The following is a 10526-nucleotide window of genomic DNA, read 5'->3' on the forward strand; positions in this document are numbered from 1 at the left end:
TGGTATGAGTGTCTCTCCGACCACACTTGTTGGACGTGCGGGCGGCCTCAGGCTGGCGAGGCCTGTTGCTAAATTGACTCATTGTCTCTCCCCCCCCGCCCCCCCAACCCCCTTCTGGCTCGACAGGTTTGTTTTGCTAATGACCCCATCCCGCTATGACCTCATTCAATTTGCGCTCGGTAATTGGTGGCACACTGACACCCCGCGGTGCAGAGGGTGGGGCCTGCACGCCGGGGGTGGGGCTGGTGGGGGGGTGGGAGGGCGTGGGGCGGGGTGGGGTGACGGCATCCCATTGTAAAGACTCCTCCTTGACAAATAAGCCATTGTTATTGATCATTAACGGCAATGAGGGGCCACTCAGTGTGTCTGTGTGTGTGTGTGAGTGTGTGTTGGGGCTCAGTGTAAGAGGATGAGGAGGGTGTAGGTGATAAATAATGACATTAGCGAGGTCATCTATCAGATTAACTCAAGCATCGACTTCCAACGCGACGGGCTTTTTGGTGGCCGCAGAACGACGTCCGACTCACTTGGAACAAGTTTGAAAACGGTTGAGAGGTTTGACTTGATTGTGAGACTTATGAAGAAAGTGAAAAGTCTGTTGGTCTGCAGTCCAAGTGTACATCAGCACTCGTACAATCCCTCTGCAACAACCATCCTCTGCATTCTTCCGGTCCCTTTTTTTATCCCTTTTGATACTAATCTCGTTCACTCCGCGATCGTGACAAAGAGTTTCCAGAGTGGATCATCTAAACTGGAGTTGAGTTACTGAGACTCAGTCGACCTCTCACACTGCCACGACTGCACTAAACATATAAATAAGCTGCACTAATGTGCTGGATTTGCGGTGGATGAAGTTATTATCCGTGACTAAAGTCCTTCTCCTTCTTTCCCCCCCAGATTTCTGGTCTGCAGACTGACACCTCTCACACATAGGTTGGGAGGAAAACTATTCCATTTGTAATATGGCAAAAAATGAGGCGCCCGAGGCTCCTGTGTGTGTGTGTGTGTGTGTGTGTGTGTGTGTGTGTGTGTGTGTGTGAGAGAGAGAGTGTTTGTGCTCATGCATTAAGTGGTTGCATGTGTAATGTGAGAAACGCCGACGGCCCTTCATGGCTTTTTATGATGTGTCTTTTTATGCCATTATTCAAAGCACTTCAAGGGGGTCACTGTGTGTGTGTGTGTGTGTGTGTGTGTGTGTGTGTGAGTGGCTGGTGGTTAATTCACCTATATAATTACACCACCATCGATTATCCAAACCACACAAAGCAAAACTAGCACCGAGTGGTGAGAAGGGAAACCGGGCTGAAAACACACACAAACTATTGACATTACGTCTGTCACGTTCCCTCATCAGCCAGAGAGTCTCCTCCATGTCAATTCCAGTCTCCAACTGTGTTTTTATTTCATTCCACTGGGGGCAGCGCAGCTCGAATGCTCTTGTGAACGCTATTTTAATAGAGGCGCACCGATACCAATTTTCAGTAGAGTACAGAGTACTTGCATTTCAGTACTCGCAGTACTTGATGAGGCCATCACACATTATATATATTTTTAATTTTCCGTTGTGTGAACAACATTCCTCAGCAGGTCTTTGTAGAACATGGGGTGACTGGCATACGTTTCAGTGCAGTACAAACTCAAATGCAGCAAAACGTGTTACAACTGGTATCGGTGTCGTGGTACGGGCACGCATTTAACGAGTAGGAGTAGGGCACTCAACCCCGGTATCGGTGCCGAAACTGATGGTATCGGTGCATCCCTAATGAATCTATACAAGCCCCTATAAAGTGGGCCATTAAGTGTCTATAAGGTGGGGCTTTTACTTTCTAGAGAGGGAGCTTTGACAGTGTCTAGCACTGGGGTGGACACATTTTTTTGTCTCAACACACTAAAAAAAAATGGATGAACTGCAGCTATTTTATGACTAACTTACTTTTTATATAATTTCTTCAAGTTTGGCGGGCCGGATTAAACAGCTTTTAATAGCCCGCATATGGTCCCCAAGCCGTAGTTTGCCCATGCCTGGTCTTTAAAGTGGGCCTTTAAAGTTTCTATAGAGTGGGCATTTGAAGTGTGCAGCATTATGTCTTTTGTTAGGCCTTCTTCAACGACCTCTGGGGGCCAATGAACCTGCCAGGTTTGCAAACACTTTGATTTCCCTCCCTTTCTTTAGAAGAGAACTACAGTCATCCCTTCTTCTCCAGACAACAACAACAACCACCGCCGCCGCCTCCTCCTCTGGATAACGGCTCCCTCCGCTTGCGCCGGGCCCAAATATAGCACACAAACAATGCACTTCAGATGCAAAGTGGCGACGCGGGGAAAAAAAAAAAATCCCGCCTCCGTTCCTTTTTTGCGGTGGGTGGCAGGCGGCGGTCGTCCCCGTGCGGCGCCATGCCTCACCTTCTCCCTCCGTCCTCATCCCCGCCGCTATCACATCGGACAGGGTCTGCTTATAGCGCGGCGCCAGGCGGCGGAGAATGGCAGGGGAGAGAGGAGAAAAAGGGTATTACCGTGGAAGAAAGGAGAGAGGGAGCGGCGAGGAAAGAAAAGAAGGACAGACGGGGGGGGGGGGGGGTATTACGAGGCGGAGGGATGAGAGCAGTGAAGGCATTTGGAGTCTTTATTCGCCTCCCTAAGCCACGGGCCCCGCTCCCAATCCGATTGGTCGATACGGCCAGCCATGTAAATGAAATGCAAAGCGGGAGAGAGAAAGGGAGAGAGACCCCGACTTCCCTTTGCCAATTTTTTGCGGGGGCCCGTTCGCTCTTCCTCCGCCGATGGCTTTCGCTCTTTTTATCAGTCTGTCGTCCTCGCGACGTGACGCCTTTCCACCCCCCCTACCCCCCACACCCTCACCCCAAACCCACCGCTATCGTCGCCCCGCCACCTCCGATTCTTCCGCTCTCACTCGGCAAGATAATGATTTGCCTTTTCTTTCTTTTTTTTGCTTCCCCTCCTCTGTAAGAGCTGAACTCTGCACTTCTCTAATGTTCCACTCCGAGGCCTTAATCCACACAGGCTTTATTTATTTATCTATTTATTTATTTCCTGGGAAACTCCAGTGGTGATTAAGCATATGCTCTTTTTGCATGTGTGTGTGTGTGTGTGTGCGCGCGTGCGTGTCTGTGTTTGTGTGTGTTAGCGACTATACTCCGGAAGTTGTGCTTGTTTGCGATGCTGCAAAGCTCGGAAACGTCTCTTTACAAATTGTTTGTTCACATTAAAATACTTGAGATGCCACTTAAAGGAACAGTTTGCACGTTTTCACGCTGCAAGTAACAGTTCTGGAGCCGGCAGGTTCAGTTAAATCCTTGATAGACTGATGATAGACTGAAAAATCCAAGGCAACTCTGCCTTTATTTTCGCCTGGCTACACAAATTAAAAATGACTGGACCTACGCGTTTCAGCGTTTTGCCTTCTTCAGGGTAAAACAGTCAATGAACAGATCGAATCTGCCAGCTTCTATGAATACACCCCAACCAAAGCACCTGTTTTTAGACTAATTTTATTTTACAGACCCTTGCAGCGCTCCTCCTTCTTTCTTTCCTTTAACAGTCCTGGAGCTTTGCGGCTACACTGCACAGGCTTCCGCTGTGGAGTGGTTTTGCTCCAGAGCGCTCGGGTGGATCAGTTGGATGTCGCCAGAGTCGCCCGAGCTGACGCACTGGCGAGCGGAAAATGGGTGAAATTTCAATTTTTACCCCCCTTTAAATCAATGATGGAGCCTCTGCCGCCCCTACAGAAGGAGGGTCTGTTGACACTAAACTCTTCCCGGGGGGTGCGGCGCCAGTAATGGGGGCTCAGGCTGCATAAACCCCCGGCTGTGAGATTTAGGATGCAGTTTATTTTATTTATTTATTTTGTCGACTCTAATCACCTCCAGCAGTGTTCTCGCTCGGTGTGTTTGTGCATGTGTGTGTGTGTGTGTGTGTGTGTGTGTGTGTGTGTGTGGACGGGACATGGTGACAGCCTAGTAGACAGGGGCAGCGCTGATGACAGCTTTAAGTGCAGACAAATGCCACAGTCTGTCCCAGATTAAGGAAGAAAAAAAAAATACCCACTACCTCTGTAATCCCTGCAACACTGCCAAATTGGTATTTCCTTCTCGTTGCCCTTAAACTGCAAAAGGGCTCAGGCACAGGAAGAGAGAGCAGGCTTCACACGGCGACCCGACTGAACTCTCTGGGCCTCCCGCTCGAGTCAACTGGCCTGGATTTCAGCTGCTCATAATCATTAATACCGAGTGGTTTCAGGAATTTGCTGGCACCGAGTGACTGGGAAAAAAAAAAAATACTCGATCAGTGAATCGGTAAACTATCGTTTTAAATTGCAACCCCGGATCGTTAAATATTATTCATTAAAGTTTGATCAGGATGAGTAAAGGATAAATAATTTTTTTTTTAAAAAAATGGTGGCCATCGGACAAGCAGCAAGGCAAGAACAGACATTAAGTTTACAGAGAGGTGAACCGCTCCAAGCGGTCGGTGCGAAAGCCCCTCCGCCGTTCACCGTGTGAACACTGCCACCTATGGGTGGCTTTGGAAATAGCCGTTCAAGGCGGAGGGAAGTTTCTGCCAGTTTGAAATAAGTTCCATCAGGCCCGAGCCACTGCATGTAACATCAGTACAAGTATTAAATCCACAGCGTTGGTGCATTTTAAGTGAACAGGACTACAACCAGAGCTCACATTGGCAGTAGGGCCTCTTGTTCAACACCAATGTTAATGTTGCATTGGCCTGTTTGTGGCCTGATATTTGATTTAATTTCATTGAAAAAGCGGTTTGCGCTTTTCTTTTAAATTGCAACATCACAACCATCTGCTGGTCCCAAAAAGGAGGAAATACCCAGTGAGCGGCAGATCAGTGGAGGAAAATACCAGGGGTCAAAGGTCAGAAAGGGGAAGCCGCCAAAAAACCTTGCAGTTTCTGGCACCAGCGACTCCATTAGATACCCAGGGACGACCAAAGTGTACCTTATAAAGTGTCCGGTGAGCCTTGAAGCCTTCAAAATAAATATTTGTCGACGGTCGCCAGGAGGACCCACCCCCTTTCAGGACCTTGCACGCCAACACACCGTCGCAAACAACCGAGTCGTGCGGAGCGAGTAAAAAAAAAAACGTGAGATTCCCTCCCGAAAAAAAAGCCGCCGCAGTGCAAACCCCGGCTTTTGGGAAAACACATGCTGACTGTGTAAAGTGGACCAGGTGATGTGTTTTCGTGCGCGCGTGTGTGTGTGTGCGTGCACCATGACGGCCAGTGTGTGGGAAGCTGCAGCTCTCCGACAGGAGGGAGGAGTCCTGTCAGGGATAATGTCAGGCACGCACGCACGCACACACACACACACACACACACAGCAGCTTCACTCTCTCGCAGCTTCATCACCACCAGCCGCCTTTTCCTCCTCATCCTCTCATCAGCCCTCTCTCTCCCCCTCCCTCTTCTTCTCCCTCTTCCTCCCCCTCCTCCTCCTCCTCCTCCTCCTGCTGCTGCTGCTGCTTCCTGCCGAAACGTCCCGACAGCCCTGCCAAGCTGACAGCTCCGAGCTCCGTGGAGAATGAGTCTCACTCGCATTACAATCGTGCAGGACAGATTCCATTAGCGCTATCTGAAATTGAGCGCGGGGAGAGCAGAGAGCTGGGAAAGACGGCAGCGGCGGCGGCGGCTCGTGTGCGTGCCCCTTATCAAAGGGAAGAGGGTGAGTTCCGCCGACGTCACTAATCCATGGAGCGGGATTGAGCAGACGCACGCAAACACACAAAAGTGAAAGACAACTTGAAGCGTTCCGGGGGAGGAGGGGGACGCGCACTCTTTTCATTTGCACAAGACAACGGGGCCAAACGGAGAGAGATACCTACACACACACACACGCACACACAGTGTGTGTGTATGTGAGCGTCTCTTGGCAGGTCCGTTTAGCGCTGCCGCTGCTCAGCTTTGCAGCGTGTCAGCCTGTCGCCGTGCCTTGAAACGGAGCCTCTCTCTTGGAGTCTCCACTATGCTGCTGTGCTGGAGTGCGCTCACTCACTCGGTACGACTCGGTTAACCTTGCCGGACGCAAAGAAATCTACACGTAGGGAATGCGCTGAATAGAGGCAACGTCAGATATCGAAATAAAGTATTTGCAACACCCGTTTATTTTTTTTTCTTTCCAACTCGCAGGTCACATGATGTCAGAGTCTCACGACAGGGAGCGGTATGCAGATATGGATATTTTGAGTGGTATTAGATATGAATTCACAGGGCGTGTCCAAACTTATGACTGGTAGTGTATTATATAAAAAAGTAACGGCAATATTAGACTGAACAGAGAATCACAGTCGTACGTGAAGGCCACCGAACAGAAACAGACGCGGTTCACTGTGAGGCAGCGATGCCAAATTGAAAGGAATGCCACTAAAATAGAGACGAGGGGCAGGGCCTCCCGCAAGGCAAGTGGTCCAACAGCAAAATCTGATGGAAATAAAAAAAATAAACTGCGAATCCCCGGGGGTGGGGGTGGGGGGTGTTTGAGTGCTGTTGTTACAGCGGGAAAAACAAACCTGGCAACACTTCTGCTTCTTCAGACGATTTACCGCCAGAAGAGAAATCACACTTTTTCTTACATAACCGTCGCTCTTCTTTTTTCTCCAAATGTGTCCGTCGACATTTCACAAAACAATGATGACTTTTTTTTTTTTTTTGCAAATCTGTAATGAAAGCGCAGCTGCTACGTTCTCTTCCATCACACACAAAAGCATTGCCACATGTACACTTTTGAGAGCCCCGCTCCTCCCACCAGTGTCCTCATATTCGCAGTTATTAACCCTTGACATATAAATCCCAGTGTGTGTGAGTGGAGGATGGGGTTAATCTTTATGTAGCGGGGGTCTTTCGCATAAGATCCCCCCCCCCCCCCCCCCCTATTTAAAGAGGAGCCAACACTTTGATGTCTCCAGCGCGGAATGCCATCTTCTTCTGCTCTCATTCTCTCATTCACTCCCTTTATAATTTGCTTCATGTCGCCACTCCCCTCCCACTCCCCGGCAACCCCCCCCCCCTCCCTCTGTACCCCGGCGATAAGGTGTAATGAGAAACCTTTCAGAATTGACTCTCACCTACCATGCGACGCTAATTGAGAGGGCACTTGATACGAAACCACGAGAGGAGAGCGCTCGTCCCAGCCTGCTGGAGCTGAAGAGGAAGAAGAAGAAGAAGAAGAAAAGAGAAAACACAATACTAAGGATGGTGTCTTTTTTGATGCACTGCAGAGGGCAACATAAAAGTGACACAGCACACAAACTGCCTCAAACACACAAAGTAATGAGGGGGGGATGTACCGTCTTCATTAGCCGTAATTTACGGGGAATTACAACAATGCCTCCTCGGGGCTCTAATTGGTCACGGTGCAGCATCAGGAGCAGGGAAAAGCAGCAAACTTGAAGATGTGGGACCAGAGCAGTGGTTGGCCTACATTCATGTCTCACTGCAGAAGGAGCGAAGCTGCAGCGGCAGCAGTAGCAGTCACTGTTCTCAGCGCATTGTGACAGCGAACACATACACAACAAGCTGAGAATCAGCTGCAACATTAAAACCCCTGACAGATAACAGCTTTAAAAAAAACACTGATCACCGCTCTAGTTGTGAGGTTTGAGTCGGATACCAGTTTGCTGTAATTTACAGATTGAGCGTATTTTATAGTCATATCATACTACACAATCAGATATGTAGACTGAATTGGAAATGCCAAAAATAATGCCGTAAAACACTGCTATCATGACTATTAATTATTATGGCCTGGCACAGCCCAACTCATAATACACGTCTGTGATGTGACTAGTTAATGTGTGACTTAATTAGTATTTTACACATGCGTTCATTTAGATGTTATGTCCAAACCTCCTTAAACTGACAGAGAGGCTGAGGTTTATATCGCGGATAAAATTACACACAACGCTGAAGTTGGCAACACATTCGCCGCAGTGCGTCTTCAGTTTCGATTCCACCTTAAAAAGAAATTATGCAATTTGACCGCTTGATGGCTGCGCTTATCCCAACACTGTTTAACATATAAAATTCAGCGAATCATTATGTCTATGTTGAGGTGGATGTTTGACTAAACTATACAGTAGAAATGGGCATGTGAGGTATCATTGTGAAGCCTGGAAGTTCTACTATAACAATCAGTTGACATATTTCAGGGGAAATCATTTTTGGCCTTTTGGGGGGACTCCAAAGTTGACAACTTTGGAGTCCCCCACATTCCATTTCTACTGTATAATTTTGGAAATAATCCACCTGAAAAACTGAAAAACACCATGATGTCAATGGTAAAGTTGTCAAAGTTGTTTGACCACCATGCAAGTCTATGGGGGTCAGAGGTCAACTTTATCCTAGAGACATGGGGCCACTTGCTTTTTCATCAGGAACCCCCAAGAAACACCCACGTCAAATTTGGGGGTTCTAGCGCATGAGGAACCCCGAAACTCCAGCAGTAACCCTAACCCTAACCCTAATTCCAGCCTTATCACTAACCTTAATGCCATGCAAGTCTATGGGGGTCAAAAGTCAACTTTGTCCTAGAGACATGGGGTCACTTGCTTTTTCATCGGGAGCCCTCAAGACACAGCCACGCCAAATTTGGGGCTTCTAGCACCATCATTTGCTCGACATGCACAGATAGAAGATCTAGGCGGGTATCGAGTATCTACGAAATGTAGAGAAGCAGAAAACTCAAAATTTCACTGAAAAATACTGTGATGTCAATGGTAAAGTGGTCAACTTTGGAGTCCCCCCAAAAGGCCAAAAATGCTTTACAATGATACCTTACGTGTCCATTTCTACTGTATAATTTAGTCAAAAATCCACCTTCAACATAGACAAAACGATTCGCTGAATTTTATATGTTGAAAAGTGTTGGGATAAGCACAGCCATCTAGCGGTCAAATTGCGGATTTTCTTTGTTGTTGTTGTTGTTGTTGTTGTTGTTGTTGTTGTTTTAAAGGTGGAATCGAAACCTAACACCGTGGCGACTGTGGTGCCAACTTCAGCGTCGTAAATAACACGGAATCAACACGTTCCATTTAAAGAGAAACAATGGAGCTTGACTGTTCCGAGAAAGAGAGATAGCAAGATTCCAAAGTCAAGAATATATTGAAATATACAGTATACTGTATATACGGAAAGTGCAAACACTTCGAAGAGTACCGCAACCTACCAGCGTTAGCACGTCATCATACGATCAGCTTATTTAAGCTAGCTGCAGTTGTTAGACGCTGACTAAAATGAACTGGTTTAGGGGCAGAAGCGGCACAATGTACCAGATGTTAACGTTTTTATACCGTCAATGATGACATGTCGACATAAAGGTTTGAAAGTATTTGTGTAGAGCAACGTCAGGTTCGAGCGAGGAAAACTTACCGCGTTGGGCGGAGTTTACGGTGAGTCGTTCGGTCGTTCAGCTTTGTTTAAAAAAAAAAAGAAAAAAAGAAGCGCTAGTAGGATTTAAAACAAAAACTGAAACTTTGGCTGCTTTTTCTACCATATTTTGTAATATTTATTTAAGTATTTCTTATATTTATTTTATACAAAGCGAACTGATAAATGCAAATACTGCTTAAAAAGAAAAAGAAAAAAGCAGTCCCACGTCCAATTTTAATGACGTGTCCACTGACGTTTGACCCCAGGTATATTTTATTGTCATGTTGTTGTTTTTAAACCTAAATGAAATAATTTCTATTGAATTAAACATACTTAATATGGGTAAACTGGGTAAACTGGGTAAACAACATTATTTATACACCTATGGAATTCTTTTGAGAAGATAGAGAAGATGTAGATTTAAATCTTTTTCTAATGTGGGTTGTGGGAGAGGGTGGAGGCTGCATGTTAAGCTCTCTGTTTACAGCCTCATATAAGAAACAACAACAACAACAACAACAGCAGCAGCAGCAACAACAACACAGTTCTGGCTTCCTTCTAAAACTAATTCTTTGCTGAACTGTTTACATGTTTGAAAAAACACACAAAAAAGGCAGTCATGACTTTATTGAGACACAGTAATTTACGAACAATGTTGGTGAAGTGAATGTTGCATCATGTGGAACCTTTAACAGCCGCCTTCCAGCCAGAAGGCTGTCATGCTGCCTTCTCCACTGCTGCATCGCCGCTCATGAAGGCTTGACTTCCTTCGTGTGTGTGTGTGTGTGTGTGTGTGTGTGTGTGTGTGTGTGTGTGTGTGTGTGTGTCTTCCCAAAAGGCTTACGTGAGCTTTGTACATGACAGGTGTTGGAACGGGATCCACGGCTCATCTGGTTGGGGCCTCCACCTCAGGCACAGCGACGTGTGATGACAGTGGGAGACCACCGGCGCAACATCCCCGCCCCTAACAGGATCACGCAGCATACTAAACTCCATGTGAAAAAAAAAAATCCTAACTTATTACAACTCTTAACCCCTGCTTAGGAGCTGCGTTCGGCTCAGCTTATGTTGCGTCTGCATTCACTGCCACATTTTACAGTCACAAAAGAGAATCTTCTTATGCCGGC

This window comes from Nelusetta ayraudi, unplaced genomic scaffold, assembly GCF_046127955.1.
Source record: "Nelusetta ayraudi isolate G7.1 ecotype Tasmania unplaced genomic scaffold, CSIRO-AGI_Nayr_v1 ptg000082l, whole genome shotgun sequence".
Lineage (NCBI taxonomy): Eukaryota > Metazoa > Chordata > Actinopteri > Tetraodontiformes > Monacanthidae > Nelusetta > Nelusetta ayraudi.